A 21423-nucleotide genomic window follows, 5' to 3' on the forward strand; every position below is an offset into this window, starting at 1 on the left:
ATTTCCCCAATTCTGATTAGCTGCAAGGCTCCAATATTGCAGTGTCATTATATTATTCTTTAATGTTGGCTATACAGTATTGCAGTTAATTTTGTTTCTGTTATTCATATTAGATAAACATTTTTGTTCACAGGATGTGCACACTTTTTGTCACTCGAAATATTTTTACTGTTCACTGCAACTGTTCATACTTTCCAATGACCCCACTAGCTTCAACTTCAAAGAGGACAGGTCCACGAATTCTACCACTTATCACTTTCTTAAATATGTAAATTCGTTTTTAATTGTACTGGGTGGATCAGTTCTTCACCCAGAAAGTTAACAATTGTAAGTTCATTAGCCTATTTTCTATAGTCTCCACTTTGTCGCCCCTTCAGCATCAAATCAGTCTGTAGTTGTGAAGCTGGGAAGCTTAATGAACACTGGCTTATGATTGCTCAGTCATGTACAGAAACCACAGTATTAGCTTCACTTTCCCACACATCTATCATCCTCAGAGTTGTATGATTGACCTGATGAACAGTTTTTCAACTTCATTAATAGCACTCTAACCAGGTCAGCACTCACAAACAAAGAAGAGTACAGTGGCAGGATTTATCGAATAATTTATAATCCTACTGAAGCACATTTTTAGAAACTCTTTCCAAGAGTCAGTAGCACCTCTAACAAGTCACTAAAACTCAATGATTGTGTGAAACAAAATGTAGTGCCTATTTACTCACACATCACATTTTATATCGAATCTGGTAATAATTTATCGAAGAAGAGTGCACAGCAGTATTTCACTTAATTTTATTCTTAACTAGAGTCACCATAGGTGCAACAACAGACACTCGAAAGACAATGGTGGTCCAACCTATCCACTGAGCACAATACAATTCTGTAAAGGTATTCTCAGACTTGAACTAAAGAAAACGCTTGTAAGTATTTAGGCACTAACATTACTGAGCTGTTGCTGATGCCATTGCGTGTATTTTTGGAGACTTGTTGTACATAGCTATTATGTGAGTGATTACCAGGAGCAAACTCGACATAGATATTGCCAGTTCCTCACTTGAGTGGAACTGATTATTTTGAGCGGCATCTAACTATTTATAGACACATATGAACAAACGGCTGTTTCAGAAATTACACATTTGCTTGAGAAACTACTGGGTTAGATTCTGTAGCTTGAGATGAATAATAACTATAAGTAAGAATTTGGTTTGTGAAATACGTGAGTGCCTTGGAAATGAGAAAGTTTCTGGAACCACTTCATCTATCTGTATTTCAAGTAGCATATTTATTAATACAAGTCTCATATCGAAAATTATAGTTAACTAGCTTAGAGCCTGCTGTTTCACTTGGATAGGATGAATGATCCACACAGCTTTTTTTTCCTTTAATCGAATTTTTATGTTTTTCACATATTGCAATGCCTTCTAAACAATTCACACTAATTAAGGGCATAGAAGAATTATCTTTTCTAAATGTATTTATGTCAAAAAAGCGATTCCGCTAATAGAATTTGGAGGTTTTTGTTAATCCTGCCTTATGATTTCTCATTGTGATAATTCCATTAAAACTTTCATCCTCTAATACATTTCTTTATATCTTACCAAGAAGTGAAATACCAATTTTCGTATATGTTAAAAATATAAATATAAAATATATGTTACAAATGTTGTAATGTATTGGTAACAAAACAGTCCTACAATATTTTTGTTCCATGTTACATCCCCTTTGGTGTTGAATTTCCAAAAACACTGAAATGCATATTTTTTCTTTCTAACTGAAAACCCAAACAGAAATTTTCTTAGGTTTAGCCTCCCACCCCCCACCTCTTCCAGGTTAAATTGCCAGAAATGCCAAAACGTGATTTTCATTTCTGACTTAGAAACTAAATACCAATTGTTGTAGTTCTAGCTCCAAAAATTCCTTAATACCGACATATTTTCAAAATCCTGTCATTTCCTATTTCATTTCCTTAGTGGTTTAATTTTGAAAACGTACTCTTAAACTGTGTGAACAGTATAAAATCAATACCCACTCAAAATTTCAATTTTCTATCCTTATCAGCTTAGGCTGGGTGAAAATGAATCAGCCCGGCCCTGTTTCAAACCGTTAGGGGTTGAATTTACAGAAACAGTGAAATATACAAATTTTTTATTTATATCTGAGAAGCTAACTATCAATTTTCGTAGGTTTAGTTTAAGCATATTTTCATAATGAAATATTTCACAAAACATTTTATCCTCTTTTCACAGCTTTAGGGACTGAATCTCCATAAATACTGAAACACTTTCTTTTATTTCTAACAGAGAAGAAAAATACCAGTTTTCATAAATGTAGCTTTAAAAGCGCTTTAGTAGTTTTATTAACAATTATTTATATTAACCGTCTCACCCACCATTCCAATCCCTAGGAGCTAAATTTCCAAAAATGCTGAAACATATATTTCTTGACTTCCGACCAAGAGAAAAATTTCCAATTTTTGTAGGTCTTGCTTCAAAATTGCATCAATAGCAACACTTTCTTCAAAAATTTCGTCCCCGCCCTTAGGGGTGGGGGTTATGACAACATGTTTTGATTTACAATAAATTCATCTCTTATATCAATTTCTTCACTATACCTTAACAGGTTAATGTGACTACCTTGATTGCCCCTATTCAGTGAAATGACCATAATCAGAGATCTTAATGAGGTCAGAATTACTTTTCTGAATCTTGTCAGTTGTGACTCATTTGCCACATTCATAGTATTTACTGACAGACCTTGATTCTGGTACTTGGTATGAGGTGGATCATGGGGCATTTGATTATTATTAGGATGAGCATTGTTCATATCTCCTTGCTTCTGGTCTAGATTATGTGCATTCCCATAACTCATGTTGTTACATCTATTGAATTTTTGAGTCCCATTTCCCTGCCAAAGATGATGATACTGATTTTTGTACCTTGTTATCTTCATATTATTATAGTTTGGTGGGTGCTTATCTGTATGCCATGCATCAAATTTGGGTGATGTGAGAGGTGACTCACTTGGGCTATGTCAAAGTCATTTGAGCAGTATGGATTGTGATTCTGCATTATAACTCAAGTATGTCATTCCAGCATAAAGACCTGGGATTCTTTACAGTTAATTAAACTTCCTTCAAGTAAAACAGAGGATAATAATGGCGGTATCCCTACTTCATACAGTACTAGGTTTTGCGACAAATCAGTATAATTCATTTTTTACCATATATCACGTGATATGCAGAAGAACTTTTGTAACTATCACATACTATATCAGCAGATGATTGGGTGCCTTGAACTATGCCCCTCACTATACACAATTCCTGTTGCACTGTCATAAATTATACAGTAGCTTGGTCGTTGGTCATCCCATTATGGCAAATGTTTGCCTTAAGTGACTTTTATCTTTGCTAATTAGGATTTACTAATTCGCTAGAATTGTCTTTCTTAGGCACAGTGGCTTTGACTGTTTCAGTTACAACACCTTCAGATTCTCAAATTAGTTTGTCATTAATTTAAATACCCTTTTGTGACAGCCATTGCGAAAAGTTATGAGCATGGTGCTTGCAGTGGTCATTAAATTGCTTTTGTACTTTAGCATTCTGTTCTTCCACAAAAGTATCGTAATTCTCTAATTTCAGGATAGTTGCTTTTAGTTGTTTTTGTTTTTTAGACAAAGTTTGTATGGCTTCTGGAAGGCCACAAATACATTTTTAATTGTGAAACATCATATGTGAAAGTATTAAACTGCACTGACAAAGTATTAAAATACGTATTCAATTCTAATAAATCACTGGATTGTTTTTCTAATTCTGCTGAAATTTTTGTTGTTGCGCCAATTGCTTCTGTAATTGTTTTGAAATGTTGTCTTCTATTGCATTAAACTTTTGTAACAATAGTGTAATTCGATCAACTGGCTGATCACTTACTTGCATATTCGTTTTATGTGAAGTATCGTCCATTGCAACATTTATTTTACATGAAGCATCATCCTATTGAAAAATTACATGAATGATTGTCTGAGTCAGCATCAGCTTCACATAAAAGATTATTAGTTAAAGTGTTTACACCACTTTCAGAGCACAACTCGAGGTTGTATTCTGAAATACAATAATTTTCAGTTTCCCTATTACCAAATATACTTTGTTACATGTCCAGTTTTATATTATTATTTTCTTCCATAGCTGTTTTTGAGTTCGTCCTATTTTGACCATAACACAGAATTCAGACAAAAATCTTTTAAAAGAATTTTGAATAACTAGAGATCTGCAAAAGTACCTACTTGGTAATAGTGTTTCAGATTCAGAATTATCAGAATCAAGAATTAAACAACAAGTATACAATAACATGGCGTAATTTTACCATTAAATAGAGTATGTTGCTGGAATGGCCATCTCATGAACAGACAAAATCGTTACATAATGAAAGTTATCTTATATACAGATAAAATTATTACTTGTAATGGATTAAGATCTTAATATAAAAAGCTTCACGCACTTTAAATGTAAAGAAAATAAGCATGTTTCCTTTACCTTATGCAGTGATGTCTTGCTAATTTTGGAAGAACCGTTCCCTTATTTTTCCTTTCTTTTGGCTTTCTTTTGTAATTTAGTATCACTCTATCTTTTGGTTCATTTTCCCTTCTGAGATTAGTTCAGTACTTTTTCTCATATTACTGCTTCTTCATAGGGTAAAGGGTATATCAAACTTGAAAGGTAAAACAGACAATGTGAGATATCTAAAAGTCCAGTCATGATCGCATCACTATAATTCCTCCTCCTCTTTGGTGCATAATCAAATGTTGTCTTACATGATTAGCAAAAAGAGAAAGCAGAATTACCTTAATGATGGGAGCAGCTGTAAAATCGGCACAGTCAGTGGTTGTTGGTCAGTTGTTAACAGAGTGATATGTGACCTTGAAAGAAATATGAATAGTTCAATCCCAGTATGTGCACTGTGTAGTAATGCTTCTCTCTGAAACGAATTATGAATGAATGTAGGTTCTTTTATTGATCAAGCAATGTCCATTTGAGGCAGCAACAATGATATTCAATAAATCCCATCACCATATTTGTAACAACCAATTTCATTAGGTGTTCACCATAATAAGGCTGTAAGACATTTGAAACTATGGTAAGGCAGGAAATATTAGTAATACTAAACATATGTAATAGATATTTGTATTGTATGTAATTAATTTAAGTTGTACCACGTTGTCACCTTGGGCTTTCTGTGCAGGCAAAAATAAGCGAAGAAGATAAGACAAGTAAGTGATACAAAAAGAACTGAGTCAAATCTAACCATTGTTTTATAGACAAAAACGTAACGAAAATATTACACAGAGATTATAATTTCTGCATCATCTCAGCTCTAAGGAAGCTGTGGATTTTTGTTTCATAATGTTCAGTTACTGTGCAATGTCCTATGCTACAGTGTACTGTCATATTGAATAGGACGATGTACTACAAACATGGTCAATGAACTGATTAGGTGCCATCATGGCTTCCTTTCCAGAAAAATTCAGTAATGACACAAATGTTAAGTAGACAAATTTCCAAATAAGTTTGCAGATCAAGTACCACAAATGAATTTTATAACTGAGTGCATAAGTTACCAAGCACATATTCCACTTATACTGTATCTGTTCCATGTTCATATCCAATGACACGTACCGAACAAGGTTGAATTTAAATTTTAAACAGCAATATTTATATGATAATAGAATGTTATTTACCTAGACTACATTTACCTCAAATCTCATTACTTGAATAACCAGGGGATATGAGTTAAAGTATTGTATTAGCTCTGTTTAATCTATGGAGCACACAATATAACTTCACTCACAAGAGAAACAGCTTTTAACTGTAAACAGACTTTAGATTATGTTGCAATTTTCACTGGTCAAGCTAATCTATGAAATATAAGACTTATCCATTTATAAGAAATTATCTTTTCTGAGTGTAGTCAGTGAACTGAGTGGTAATAACCAGGTACAAGTGCTCCAAATCAGTACGAAATATGAGCTTTAGATTGGCAATCATATTCGTTGTATAAGCTACACACAGATGTGTACAAAGTGATATCTCCCATTTACAAAGTGCAATGTAGCAACATAATTCCTGATTCTGGCAAGTACACTTTAAATGTGAGACAACAAATGTGAAGCACGTTTCAGTCACCCAAATAATTACACCACAATGGTTCTGGTGTGGTTTCGTTTCTAACAAAATCATATAACAATTCATTTAATATAAATGCAAGTGAATAAGCTAATGCTGACATCAGGATCATGAAGGTTCGCAGAAACTTTCAAAAATTGGGTCACCTACTTTTCTCTTTCTACCCACAATGAATTAGGTGAGTGGTACATATGTCATCATTCTGACTATACGAAAACGTTTCCTAACCATTAATATTGACAACAAGCTTCTTTCAAAATCAGGAATTGTTAGTAAGTACATGGAGAATAACAATATGGAAAGATCATACAGTAAACATTAAGAAAGCTACATTCTATATCTTGCCATAATGTAATGCTGTCAAAATATGAAATATTTGCAATGTGACATGAAATATTGCACAATGGTCAGTAATGTTTTCACCTGTAATATATCATAGCTAAATCTGATGTCATATGGGTCTTCCAACAAGTTTGCTAGACACTAATGCAGAGTTCTGTTCCCTACTACATAATTGGTGGTGTAAGAATTGTCCTAAACATTTATTTGTGTGTTACTTTAAGTACTCTTGCTGTTTTTAAACTATTCCAAGTGACTAAGTACGACAGGGTGTGTTTTCGCCCCATTTTTTTCCAGGATGGCACCATTTTCTTCCAAAATGTCCCACAATCCAGAAAGTTTTTTGGGAATGCTCAAATGTCCTGTTTTTTTGGTGATTCAGCTTGACCAAAGTATTTTTCTTTACAACTACATAAAAATAAGTTACAAATAGCAACAGAGATTATCCTCTTGTAGTCCGTCTTTTTTGTGCAGACTTTTCTGGAGACTAGAAATCTACTCTGTAGGAATCAGCATGGGTTTCGAAAAAGACGGTCGTGTGAAACCCAGCTCGCGCTATTCGTCCACGAGACTCAGAGGGCCTTAGACACGGGTTCACAGTTAGATGCCGTGTTTCTTGACTTCCGCAAGGCATTTGACACAGTTCCCCACAGTCGTTTAATGAACAAAGTAAGAGCATATGGACTATCAGATCAATTGTGTGATTGGATTGAGGAGTTCCTAGATAACAGAACGCAGCATGTCATTCTCAATGGAGAGAAGTCTTCCGAAGTAAGAGTGATTTCAGGTGTGCCACAGGGGAGTGTCATAGGACCGTTGCTATTCACAATATACATAAATGACCTGGTGGATGACATCGGAAGTTCACTGAGGCTCTTTGCAGATGATGCTGTGGTGTATCGAGAGGTTGCAACAATGGAAAATTGTACTGAAATGCAGGAGGATCTGCAGTGAATTGACGCATGGTGCACGGAATGGCAATTGAATCTCAATGTAGACAAGTGTAATGTGATGCGAATACATAGAAAGATAGGTCCCTTATCATTTAGCTACAAAATAGCAGGTTAGCAACTGGAAGCATTTAATTCCATAAATTATCTGGGAGTACGCATCAGGAGTGATTTAAAATGGAATGATCATATAAAGTTGATCGTCGGTAAAGCAGATGCCAGACTGAGATTCATTGGAAGAATCCTAAGGAAATGCAATCCGACAACAAAGGAAGTAGGTTACAGTACGCTTGTTCGCCCACTGCTTGAATACTGCTCAGCAGTGTGGGATCCGCACCAGATAGGGTTGATAGAAGAGATAGAGAAGATCCAACGGAGAGCAGCACGCTTCGTTACAGGATCATTTAGTAATCACGAAAGCGTTACGGAGATGATAGATAAACTCCAGTGGAAGACTCTGCAGGAGAGACGTTCAGTAGCTCGGTACGGGCTTTTGTTAAAGTTTCGAGAACATACCTTCACCGAAGAGTCAAGCAGTATATTGCTCCCTCCTACGTATATCTCGCGAAGAGACCATGAGATAAAATCAGAAGGATTAGAGCCCACAGAGAACCGATAGAGGTACTCAGGGTACCCTCCGCCACACACCGTCAGGTGGCTTGCGGAGTATGGATGTAGATGTAGATGTAGAGAGATATTTTACACCACAGCTACTTGCTTTCGTCATAAAACTGTTACCGTTTTGCACTGTTGGTAGTACCGATTTATGTTGTATTTTCGATTGCTTGTTGCAAGCAGTCTGAAGGCATTACAATGGATATATAGTTTTAAATCCACACCATCTCTACTGCTTCATCATATCAAAATGGAAGTGGAGTTTTAAAAGCAGTATAAAAAGTGAGTTTTCTGATATCACTGGTAGTGAAGAATATGTAGAATGTACATTGTGCAAATAAAAATTTGCTATTGGACATGATGGAAGGACTGGCATTGTGAATCATATTAAAACAAAGAAACATTGCATGTAAGTCCAAACGAAATGTGCAAATATGTGTGTGGGTGCTATGTAAGTTTAAAAACAGTAACTGAGATAGATAGGCAGTTGGCAGTGAAAGGAGCTGCATTTGCCACAGCACAGTGCATAAACATAGCTTTAAGTCAATGGATTGTACTACATCACTTGTTAAAAAACATTACAGTCCTAAATTCACATGTGGACACTCAAAATGTAATGCAATCATATAAATGTTACAGCGTCATATACAGCTCAGCATGTTTTAAATGAAACGAAAAGTGCTTGATTCATTTCTGTGATGATTGATACATGAGATCATCTGGATTTGAAGTTAGTTAGTTTCTTTGTTAGGTCTCTTCACCCTGAAAATGGAATCATGGTGGTGCTTGTATTGGTGGATTCGTCTGCAGAAGCTGTAGATTTACTTCATAATTATGTGCTGGACGTTTTGAAAAGATATGAACCTGAGGGAAAAGTCGTTGCATGTTTTGCAGATAACACTAACAGCAATATTAGTGGTAAATAGAGAAACTGCAACAGAAGACAGTGAATAATATTACAGGTGTTGGCTGTCCAGCACATGTGGTACACCATTCTTTAGAAATTAGCTCACATTGTTTACCAATGGACTGTCAATTAATTGTAAACAAAGTCTACCAGCATTTCCACATATATACAATGAGGGCTGAGTCTCTCAAGTCATCCTGTAAGTTAATTGAAACCAAATACAAAACTATACTCAGGCACAGCAAGACAAGCTACCAGCATTGGAAAGGATCATAGATATACTTCCTGATTTAAAATCCTATTTCATTTCCTTTGGAACGTATCCTGTTGTCCTAAAACAATCCTTTGAAAATTGTCCCTATTTCTCCTATGTACAGGGTGATAATTAAGTTAGACTTTCAAAACGCTGTAGAAATAACACCACTGTTCAGAATGATGTCAAATTGCAGCGGAATATTATCGGAGAAGGGGGAAAACACATGGCAGAAGAAAAAAATACTGTAAAAATTGATCAATAGATGGTGTTGTATGTGTCAACAATACGTAAATGAAAACACCTGTCATGTGCACGACCCACTGTAGTTGGTGTACACACGCCAGTTACACGGTTTTTCCTCTCTCGCGTCTGCAACGTTCGTCATGACTGCCTCAATGAAGGAACATGCACTGCTTGTTAAGCTTTATTACAAGAATGTTGATTGTGCATATGTCGCTCTGTAAAAGTTCCAGACACACAAGACGTTGGTCCGATGACTGGCATGCGTCTCGGGAAATTCATTCGGAAATTCCAAAAGTTGGGTTCTTTTGGGGTGGAACCTAGTTGAGGGTGGAAATGCATTAATTCGACATCAGTGGAAGTAGTGGCTACAGCACTGCAGGAGGAGATGAGCAGTGGTGTACAAACGTGTACTGTACGGAGAATTTCGCATACATTGGACATACCATGAGCACCATGCGTAAAATCCTACAAAACAGCCTTCTTTGCTATCCATTCAAAATTACCCATTTGCACGAGTTACTTCCTGTTGATCTGCCAGCAAGAGAGTTATTTGATTTAGAATTTCTTGGTTTCGTGGAAGTGGACAGTGATTGGCCGTGGAAGATTTTGTGGACAGCCGAGTCCACTTCCATCTGACAGGATGTGACAGTATACAGAATTGTCAAATATGGGCAATGGAAAATTTACATGCAAATCAACCAGCACCACTTCATCCCGAAAAGGTCAATGTGTGGTGCGTGTTTATGGCATTACTTATCATAAGGCCATATTCTTTGAAGAGACAGTTGGTTCCTGTCCTGTTACCCGTACTGTCACTGGTAAGCGCTGTGAGTGTCTTTTGCGCAACAACGTCATTCCAGCTCTCCACTAGGGTGGATGTATAGATGACATCATTTTTATGCAAGATGGTGCATCTCCAAACATTGCAAATCCAGTTAAGCAGCTGCTGAAGCGCCATTTCGGAAATGTTAGAATTATCAGCAGCCATTTCCCTACAGCCTGGCGTCCCAATCACCTGATCTTAATCTGTGTGACTCCTGGCTTTGTGGCTATCTGAAAGATTTTGTCTTCAGAGTTCCTATTGCAAACTTAGCTGCGTTGAAGGCACGCATTGCCCAACACATTCTGAACGTGACCCTAGAAACACTTCGATCAGTTGTGGAACATAGTTTTTATCGGTTTCAACTTGTTGCGGAAAACGGTGTACAGCAAAATTGAGCATGTCTGCGCCAGTCACACGGACGTTAATAAACCTATTTGATTTTGATTTATACTTTTTATACGGTTTTTGGCATCAGAGCAATTAAAAACTGATGTAATTGATGCTTTTTATGTAATTGTTGGCTTCCCAATCCAATGTGACATGAAATTGCCGTTGTGGTTGGGTTTACGTAACTAACAATGTCACATCTGTACACCCATGCACACACAGTAGTACAGTTTGTTTACTGTCAAACTTACACCTTGGCTTTGATTCATTTGTCATTCATAGTTGACCACCATTAAATTATGATGCTTACAGTGCCATCTATTGCTACATTTTGTAACTATTTTTCTTCTACCATACGTTTCCCCCCTTCTCTGATAATATCCCATTGCAATTTGACATCATTCTGACCAGTGGTGTTATTTTTACAGCGGTTTGAAAGATTAACTCTAATTATAAACACCTAGTATTTCCTTGTGAGCAACTAAAGCCTTTCTCCACAACAATTAAATATATTGAGAAACGAGAAATCACAGTTGTGGAAGTATAACAAGAAATAAACAAATTATTAGACAAATTATAGCGTAGGAAATCTGAAAGATTTGTTACTCCCATTGTACATGAGCACCTAAGAAACCTGGAAGAAGAGGGCGAAATTACTGCTAAAGAATTTCGTAGTTATGCTGATACCTTCTATGACTCTTGCAGTGAGTATATTAATAAATGGTGTTTATCATTCCTCACGCCTTTTATAACATTTGATTGGGTGATCACTGAAAAGGAGTAGCTACAGTGGAAGGATATTCAGGACTGTTGTGCCTCTGTCACAAGTATTGTACCAATATTTTCTATTGTAAAGACGAATTCTTCGATGAATTTTCGTGACAGAACCTTATAAAAAATAAAAGGAGAAAACAATGAAAGTGTTAGTGCAATGTGGCATAAAATGTCTGCCTATTCCGACAGTAAAAACATTAACATGAAGAACATGATTCATTTGGTGGAATTTTGCCTGCCATTCCTGGATCAAATATTGCTGTGGAATGTGTGATTTCTTTAGTGAATTCTTTGTGGTCAGAGGGAAGAAAGGAAAAGAGAATGGAGTTGGAACAGTGAAGGTCTTGCTCATTGTCAAAAAACACTATAATGGTATATCATATGCTGACTTTTATTGTACAATATCAAAAGAAAATGCACATAAAAGTGACAATTACACTAACAGTACAGCAGAATAACTGTAAAAAATTATTTGGAACCTCTGAGTGTATGATGTAAAGGTAAATTATACCCACTGAAATTTATCAGTATAATCTGTGTCATATTTTTTCCATATTTCTCCCAGATCTATCAATAAAATTTTTAAATGTCCCCTTTCTTGATAAAAATAAACCCCTAATTACACAGATGTTCACTGTAACTACTCCATGAGTGTAAACAACATTTAAGTGATATAATTCATATCAATAATTCCTGGAAGTAATTTTGTGGGCCGAGGAAAAATATTTCATTCTCAACTTATTCAGGTATTGTTTTATCCCACTTAGTACTCCTAGTAATTTGCCCAAATATGAACATACAATACAGATAGATTCATTAAGCTGAAGAAGTTGCATAATATCGATACAGAGATCAGCATGAGAAAACGTGACATCAGAAAAATGAAAGGAGGAAGAAAATGTCACATGGCTGGGGCTATTGCATTGCCAAACATGTAATGCACAATTCAGAGTGCAGCTGCCGAGAGAGATTTAATCAACTGTAGTTCCCTTTCGACCATTTTCCTTTTGCAAATTGGTACTCCATAATGCTTCATTAAGAACGGATTGTGTTGTCTCAACATTAGGCTACTCTGATAATTTCTCACTCTCCCTGGTTTTTCATCAAAAATGTCACAGAAATTCTACAAAAATTTATTTAGCCCCTCTTTTTCCTTTAAGATCCATTTCCCAGCTTTCCCACCTGTTCGGCTATTAATTTACTGTGTGGTTCATTTACCAGATCATCATCGCAAAAATCCACATAATAACCCTTTTCATTGAAATGTTCCACCCCTGATTTGGTTATTACTATTACTATTGTTTATCAGTACTATATTAGTTTCAGATCAAGTTCCACTTTCTGGATCTGTGAATATTAATTTCATGTAACCCCAATTTGAAACCAACTTTTGCTTTTACAATCCAGTTTATTCCTAAAATTAAAATTTCATTCATGTCTTTTATAACCCAACTACCTTCCACAAAAGAAAAATGGTTCGTATTGAATAGCAATAAAACTTGTCTTTTGACCATCTTAATGTACTTCATTGTGGCCCCTTTGATTCTAAAGCCAGTTATTAGAAATTCAGCAACAGTTTCTCTGCTCTCTATCGTATCTCTTAATTCTCCTGATATTCGACTTTTAGGGTCTCCAGTATCAATCAGACAGTTCCCTACAATTTTCTGTCTGTACACAAATCTATGGGCTCCATTGCACACCACACTCACATCTACAGGTATGAGCAGATTTTCATGTACCTCCCTAACATTGTCCTCCTCTTCACTGCTACATGTATTTGTGTTTCTACCATTTCTTCCTCCTTCACTTCTACATAAACAGTCTCATCTAATTCTTTACAAAATAAAGCATCTTCCCATTCTTCATTTTCAGAAGCATTAGAACTAACATTACCATGTGTAACATAACTATCTGTCAATGTTTATTCTTTGTCCTTGGTAGAAACATCACTAATAATCGATGCACAAGTCGCTGAAGAGGCGTCAAATCGAAAGACTTGCAGCTGGCAAACCGTCTACCCGACGGGAGGCCCCAGTCACACGACATTTTATTTTATCACTAATAATCATGATATTTTCCTCACAACTACCATTTTATTCCCCACCTAGTACATGATTCTCAGTTACATCACTCCCAACATCAGCAATACCACATTCACAACCCCCTGAACATTTTCATTTTCTATTAACCCCACAATCCCATTTTCATCATAACACTTATTCTCTTTCTTTTCTACAGATAAAGTTTGGCTACTTGATGCATCAAAAAGGTTTGAAAAATATCTTCACTCACTTCTAGTTCCCTATTCTGGTACCTATCTTCCTCATCTCTCATTTCACTTAACATGTTTCCCCAAAATTCCACATATACATTAACTCTATTAAGCTGGAATGTCCTCCTTGTGGTGGAATCTAGTTTGTGAATCGTCCCTCCCCTACTTTTTCTATACCTATTAGCCTGATTTCAATTAATTCTTCTTGCCCCAAAGTGACGGTCTCCCACTGGGGCGACCCTCAGTTTACCTAACCATAACTCCTATTTTCTATCCTCCTGTCACCAAACTGTCTCCTATTTCCTTTCAACGATGTACCTCTCTGTTCATGTTCCCTACTTTCATTGCTATATCTATTACTCCAATAATTTTTCCTTTTAGTATTGTTATACCAATAAATATTCTCCTTATCTATATCCCAAGCTTACATTTCTCTCACGTGCTCTACATAGTTTATCTATATGCCTCAAAAACTGTTCAGGAGAATCATCAGGTCCATCTACAAATCCCCATTGGAGTTTATTTGGCAATTTCCTATTTAAGTCATCAGCCTGAATCAATTCACCAAGTGGTTTACCCATACATACTAATATTATTAATTCTTGCTAACAGTAACTCTTCAGTTAGCCACTACTCTCTCTGAAATTAGGTATAGTTAGTAATTAACATTTTATTCTAGCTTGCTTAATCTCTAACCAAACATTGTTCAGAAAACATTTTTCAAACTTACTGAAAGTTTTGGTTGGCCCCAGATAATGCTTCCCTATGCAAAAACCTTTTTACGAATCTCATTTTAAAGGTTTCAGACATTCCAGATCCGAAATTATATTTACATTGATAGATAAAGTCAACTGGGTGTACTTATTTTCTCCTGCAAATTCTTCATGTTTACATTTCCCCATACATTACCACAACTGCTACCAAAAATCTTAACAACTAAATCTTGTAATTTAATTTATTACTAACATGTGATACACTAATTTGAGATACACCAACATTACTGCTTACATCTGTGACTTTATGGTGAATATTTTAATTTCACCACATCTGCCAGAATCCTATCAACAGACTCTTTACTTTCAATAAATGTTTGTACAAACATTTTCCTTTTGTCGTTTCTTACTATTTCATATGTAAAATCGTTCTCTATATAACGAAGGTGGTTTGAAAAGTTCTCAGAATCACAACAAGAGGTCAGCCCTAGTGCAACGAGTTGTTCACGTGATATTCATTGCACTGCTGCTTGCAAATACGTGCCATGTCAGTGCTGTTGGAAGAGAGCTTTGGTGGTGATGTGGCTCTGTTGTTCTTACCATGTAGTGATTTGCGTGGATGCAAAAAATCTAGATTCGAGCATTGATTAAGTGCTTCATAAAGAAGGGTATGAAAGCGAAGGACATTCACGCCGATTTCCAGAATACACTTGGGATCTCTGCTCCTTCATATTCAGCTGTTGCCAAGTGGACAAATGAATTTAAATTTGGTCAGGCAAGCTTAGATGATGACCCACGCAGTGGTCGGCCAAGATTGGTGTTACTTAAGCATGTATACATTATTGATTAATCGATAGTATTTGCACTATCATCACTATTAGTAATCTGGTTTAACTATCGATAGTCAGATCGTTAATAACATATTTCTTTTGTAATCGACGCCCGAAAAAATGTCGGTTCGAATTAAGTGCATGGCGCTTGGAATGTAGATTGTATGGCGATATTTAATCAATTCAAGAATGGTGGCGCCTTAGCCAGTCTATGTTGATTCTGAGCTATGTTGTTAATAGATTGGTCACTGTGGGGAGAGGGGGCACGAGAGACGGAATTTAGATGCTTATGGTAAAAACTACACACGTAAATAACATGGATTCATGAATCGCATTATACAGATCTTCATCTTCAAATGTGTGAGATTACTTAGTTGTAGCTAGGAATACAAATGTAAATAAGGCTGTTGTAATGAAATGCAGTTAGTAGAGCAAAAATGGTATTTTAAAATTTGTTAAGTGTTTGTGATTGTACTTATGATGCATTTTAAAATAAATAAAATTATTTATCGTTATTAACTAAACACATGAGCTACTGAAACTTCCTGGTAGATTAAAACTGTGTGTCAGACCGAGACTCGAACTCGGGACCTTTGCCTTCCACGGGCAAGTGCTCTACCAACTGAGCTACCCAAGCACAACTCACGCCGCGTCCTCACAGCTTTACTTCTGCCATTATCTCGTCTCCCACCTTCCAAACTTTACAGAACCTCTCCTGCGTACCCTGCAAAACTAGCAATCCTGAAAGAAAGGATATTGTGGAGACATGGCTTAGCCACAGCCTGGGGGATGTTGCCGGTCCTGAGTTCGTGTCTCGGTCCGGCACACAGTTTTAATCTGCCAGGAAGTTTCCTATCAGTGCACACTCCGCTGCAGAGTAAAAATCTCATTCTGACAGCTGCTACTGTCCACTTTTGCACATGAGTCCTCTTTGTACTTACAAGTCTTTTCAGTTTTACATGTTAACATGCAAGGTGATTCGAAAACACAAGACACTGGCTCAATCTCAATGCCTCTGCATCACTTCTGGTTTTGTAGAAGCACGAATATCATTCATATGTTGGTTGCCCGTGTTGACTTCGATTAGTGGAGCTTGTTCTTTGAAGGACACACCAGCTCCTGCAAAAATGAATACAATAAAAGAACAACCCCGTCAAGTGGCAAGTTTATTTATTTGTATGGTGTACAGCTGTATTTACATGCTACCTGTTTTCACAGCATTGCAGTGCACATTCATTTTGTGCGAAAAGTGAATGTTTTTAGTAGATGTGACACAGAACTAATCTCTTCTTGCCAACAGTTGATAGTGAAGGCCCGGGAATGTTTTTGCAAAACTCCAAATCCTGTAGATATTTCTTAAGCTCTTGCCCATTAATACTGAAATACCTTGTTTGAAAACTTGTGCAGCAGGTGAATTAGCTCATCATTATTTTTGTTTTTTCATGTTTATAGCAATCTGATTAATAATATTTCAAGCGTCAGGAAGAAGAACGCTGCCTTTAAAGCTTCCAGCTCTTCTGAGATTGTGGGAGGTGGCCTCAATGTGCCAATAGTGGTTTCTTCGTTTCTCATTTCGTTATTTAAACGCCATACAACTACAGGCTTATTCTTCGTCAAGCAACTATAGCGGCACACCTGTCGAATCGCTGTCATTGGCAGCAGTGAGACAAAGAGCAAAGTCACCATGAAAGTGTTCCAAATGGTGCTGACATGAAACCACCAGTAGCTTCCGCACACACCAATAGTCTCTGTTGGCAGAGGAAATTCCGCGCTTCCAAGATTATTTTGTTTTGTAAGACGTACATAAATAGAGTTTTTTGTTATTTTTTTGAAAATTAACTGTAATTTTTTTAAAGAAAGTGTGGGATAATGGTTTGTAAAGTGTACCATCTGCTTTAGAGGTTATAAACATGATCAGAGAATAGGGCTAATTTAATAGACCACTAAAAAACTAGCATGGTGAAATCTAGAGACCCACGGATTATAAATAGAATTGAAAGTTGAGGGATCAAAATGTGAGCTAAATCAAGTGCAAGAGGTGCAACCAAAAGAATCGTGAAGCTCTATAAAAAAAATTATTGTAACAGAAGTCAGCTGCATGATGCCAGTGCAAAACTAAAAAAGGAATTCACAAATGATTGCTATCGATATGCTGCTGTACAGAAGTTCCGACCCTCAAACTTTGAGAAAATTTGTTTATGCCTTAGATAGCAGTTATGAATTGCCAGATAAAACCACACTTAAATATTTATTGATCTCACAACTACACGAAAAGAGAAAAAATAAATTAGTTCAAGCACTTACAAAATGTATTTTTATTAGCGTTACAACAGACATGTGGAAAAGCAACACAAACAAAAGCATACTTCCATTGACTTGCCACTTCATAAGGGACGAAAAATTAGTTTCACCCACATTCAAAGTGACAAAACCGCAGATCATCAGAACATAAAATCTATACATGTGTAACTAACATTTTTATAAATGTGTCCTTCTTTAATGCCGTGCTGAGTTTCAGTTCATTCTTGTGATAGGTACGTGCCAGTGTAAGTCAAGTCGGTGTAATTTGTAAGCTTTTTTTGGGCAGTTTCACCCCTCCCTCCCTGCCCCCTCTCTCTCACTGCTCTTGTCGATAGAAATCTGAAGACATCGGGTTATTTGTGTTGTGTTTGCAGGTACTGCCAACTGTAACAAATCATTGAATAATTGCGTTAAAGCAGGCTTAATATATTTTCTTATTCATTACTGCAAATAAGCAACACATTTGAACATGGATGTCTCTATAATGTGCTTTCTCAAAACACCTGCACCCAAAGTTTTCACTTGGGAGATTATGCGATAGCAGACTAACAAGTGAGAAACGAACGCGAACCCCAACACCATCTGAACCAAAAAGCATAGCAAAATCAGCTGGCAGCGGCGTTACAATTACTGTGCTGCTGTCTCCTGAGTATAAGAAACGTGCTTTGGTGTGCGATTCATGCGGAAGTGCTTGTATTGTATTAGCGAATCGGAACAGAATTAAAACTTTCGGTACTTATAAAATGGCGCTAATATTAATACATACATTTGCCAGAAAGGTCTAACAAAGCAAATTTTAATAGAGGCCTTACTAACCGAATTGGAACTTTCCAGTTGTGATGGAAAACTCTCAGATACTGTGTATTGGAAGCTGTTGTACCGCCACTACAGTGAAGCCAACGAAACGCTATCTATCAGGTTCTATCAAGTGCAAACGATGAGCGGCGCTGGTATGTTGTAGGAATACGTCGGTATGATGATTCAACGTGCCAGCACTGCTGTCTCTCGCCGCACCTTTCCTTATCCTTCATTAATACCGTATTGTGCTCTTTGTACTGCTCCGTGCACTCCCCCCCGACAAAAGGCCAAACGCACTTTATGTCGACTGCACTAAGATCACTAGTACTGCCGATCTCAGCGAATTAGCAGATGTATCATTGCAGTAGAGTGATGGCCCTTTTGTTTTGTACTGAGTGTCAAATAAACTGAGAAAATACATAATGTGCAGTTTATACCATATCTGCTGCAGTTCATCAGCAAGCATGCACACCTAAGATAGCAGCATTGCATGGCAGACCAGTAAACATTTCCCTTCTCGCATCCCTATTCCTTATGGTGACCTTCATCGTCTTCTTCTTTTGTTCTTCTTCCCCTTCCTCTTCCTGCTTTCCCCATGCTCCTAAGATGCTGAAACTCAACATAACATCGATAAGTAATATATTGACCCATTTTTATGAGAATTATTTTCTTTATATATGAAAGTAATTTTTCAGATAACAAAATGCTGAAAAATAGAAATTTTTGACAATATTATGCAAAATTTCTGACATACTGGCAGGTTACTTTAACATAAGATTTTTTCAGGGTCATCAGTCAAATCGTACTCAAATACAGTATTCGTGATAAGAAAATAGTAGGTGTTACAGACAATGCAGAAGCTGCGAAAAAGCTTCGTAAATCTTAAGGGTTCGACATTCACCCTGTTTTGCCCACTGCATCAACTTAACAGTGCAAGATTGTTTTAAAGCAGATACATTTTCTGAAATCCTCTTGAAAACAAAGTGACTTTCTTTCATGACTCTACACTAGTCAGTCAAACTGCGCAATGTTCAAAGAAGAGCAAACAAAAAAGAACTGTGAGTGATGCTTGAAGTGCTGACTTGATGGAACAGCTCATGCCACATGCTCAACAGAGTTTTGGAAGTACGATGTGAGCTTGATATTGCGATCAATGAAAGTTGAAAAGCACTGCCTACTCTCACAATAGAAAATTACTTAGCTGTACAAGGGATAATATATCTCCTTGAACCTTTTGAAGTAGCAACAACAGTCTCTGGGGAGTCATACGTCATTGCTTCCTTAATTATACCTCTTATATGAGGTATTGCTCCAAAGTTTTCAGATTTGGAAGGCACTTAAACAACTAATGGAGGACGAAGTGTTCTGGGTTCCTTGATTAAATCAGTCAATGAAAGAGATAAACCATTTAACACATTTACTGTTAATATGCTTGTGACGTTATTGGATACAAGTTTTAAAAACTTGTTTCAGGACATTTCAAGAGGCTGAGAAGGCTGCACAAGTACTTCAGAAAGAGTATTCTGTTATCATTGCATCGACTACAAGAATAACACCTGAAACAGAAGCATCCATGAACAGTGCTAATATGTCTAACAGTTTGAAATTGGATGATCTACTTTGTTTTTGCCCAATTAGCAACAGTGTAACGTCTACTTTGTTACACGAGTTAGTGATTCTATAATTGACCTACACCAATATTTTGAAAAATGTATAAACGACAACCATGCTTGTGTATTAGAATATTGTGCAAAATCTAATAGTATGTTGTATGTAATGGCCACTAAATTTTTGTGGTGTCCAGCGACTTCAGTTCCTGTAGAGAAAATTTTCTGCAAGGCAGGATAAATAATTGCTGAAACGGACTATAGGAGAAGAATTTAAACACCTTACTTGTATGTTTCAGTGTGGAACTTTATACAACAGACTAAAGGACAAAAATTTAAATATCTTATGTATTATGAAACAAAATTTTCATGTCACGTATTGTTGTATTTTAAGCAATAAAAATTGTTAGAAAGTTATTTTTCATTCGATATTTTTGTGCTATACAATCGATAGTTAATCGATACATCGACAGATTTAAATAACACTCATGATAATACTTGATGTTTCAACTATCGATGTTTAACTAATGCTAGCCAAGATGTATCACTACCCCAGAAATCATTGCAAATGTGCACAAAATGGTCATGGAGGATTGCCAATTGACAGTGCAAAAGTGCATGAAATTGCTCCCGCTTGCCAGTATCATCCTGAAAGGGTATATCACATTTTCGCATCTGCAAGATGGGTGCCACAACTCTTGAGGCGCCCCCTCACACATGTGCCGTCACCATGGCAAAATAATATGAACAAAGGTCTGATATGTTGCCATACCCGTCTTTTTCACCTGATATTGCTCTGTCTCTGTCTTCCATCTCTTCCCAAAATTGAAAATTTTTCTTAGTGGACGAAGATTCACTTCAAATGAAGAATTGATATGCATAGTTGACAAGTATCTTGCAGGCCTGGAGGAAACTCATTTTCGAGATTGGATCAAGGCACTGGAACATCGTTGCACCAAGTGAATTAATCTACAAGTAGACTACATTGAAAAATTAGAAAAGTTTCAGTGATGTAAGTACTGTTTTTCTACTCCATTCTGAGATCTTTTCAAACCACCTTCGTACTTGCTTTATTTTCTGTTGCACTAACATGTGTCAATCACCTGGTGCTTGGTTCTTACAGGAAATGTAAAACTGCTTAATTTCCTTTCCAATCTGTCAACTTGTATGATTGTATTGGTTAATTGGTTTCCATTTCTTTTATATCCTTCACTATCCCTTAAGAACATTATTCTGTTTTTCAATATTTTTTCCCTTGGGCCAGTTCTGTTTGTGCATCTTCTCTCCTAAGAATTGTACAAGCTGTTCAACTAGGTTGCTGCTTAACTGTGCTGTTCATCAAATCCACGAAAAGCAGAGCCTTCAAAACACACTATTCTGAACAAATAAAATGGTATTAACTTCAAAAGTACTTGTTTGTGTTAACATTGATG

General features: G+C 36.5%; 1 protein-coding gene across 1 annotated transcript in view; it reads right to left on the reverse strand.

Annotated features, from left to right (window-relative positions):
- LOC126334527 (spindle and kinetochore-associated protein 1-like) overlaps positions 1 to 21423 on the reverse strand; it is a 424403-nt gene that overhangs the window by 106996 nt on the left and 295984 nt on the right. The window lies entirely within an intron of this gene.

The sequence above is a fragment of the Schistocerca gregaria genome, chromosome 2 (genome assembly GCF_023897955.1).
Source record: "Schistocerca gregaria isolate iqSchGreg1 chromosome 2, iqSchGreg1.2, whole genome shotgun sequence".
NCBI lineage: Eukaryota > Metazoa > Arthropoda > Insecta > Orthoptera > Acrididae > Schistocerca > Schistocerca gregaria.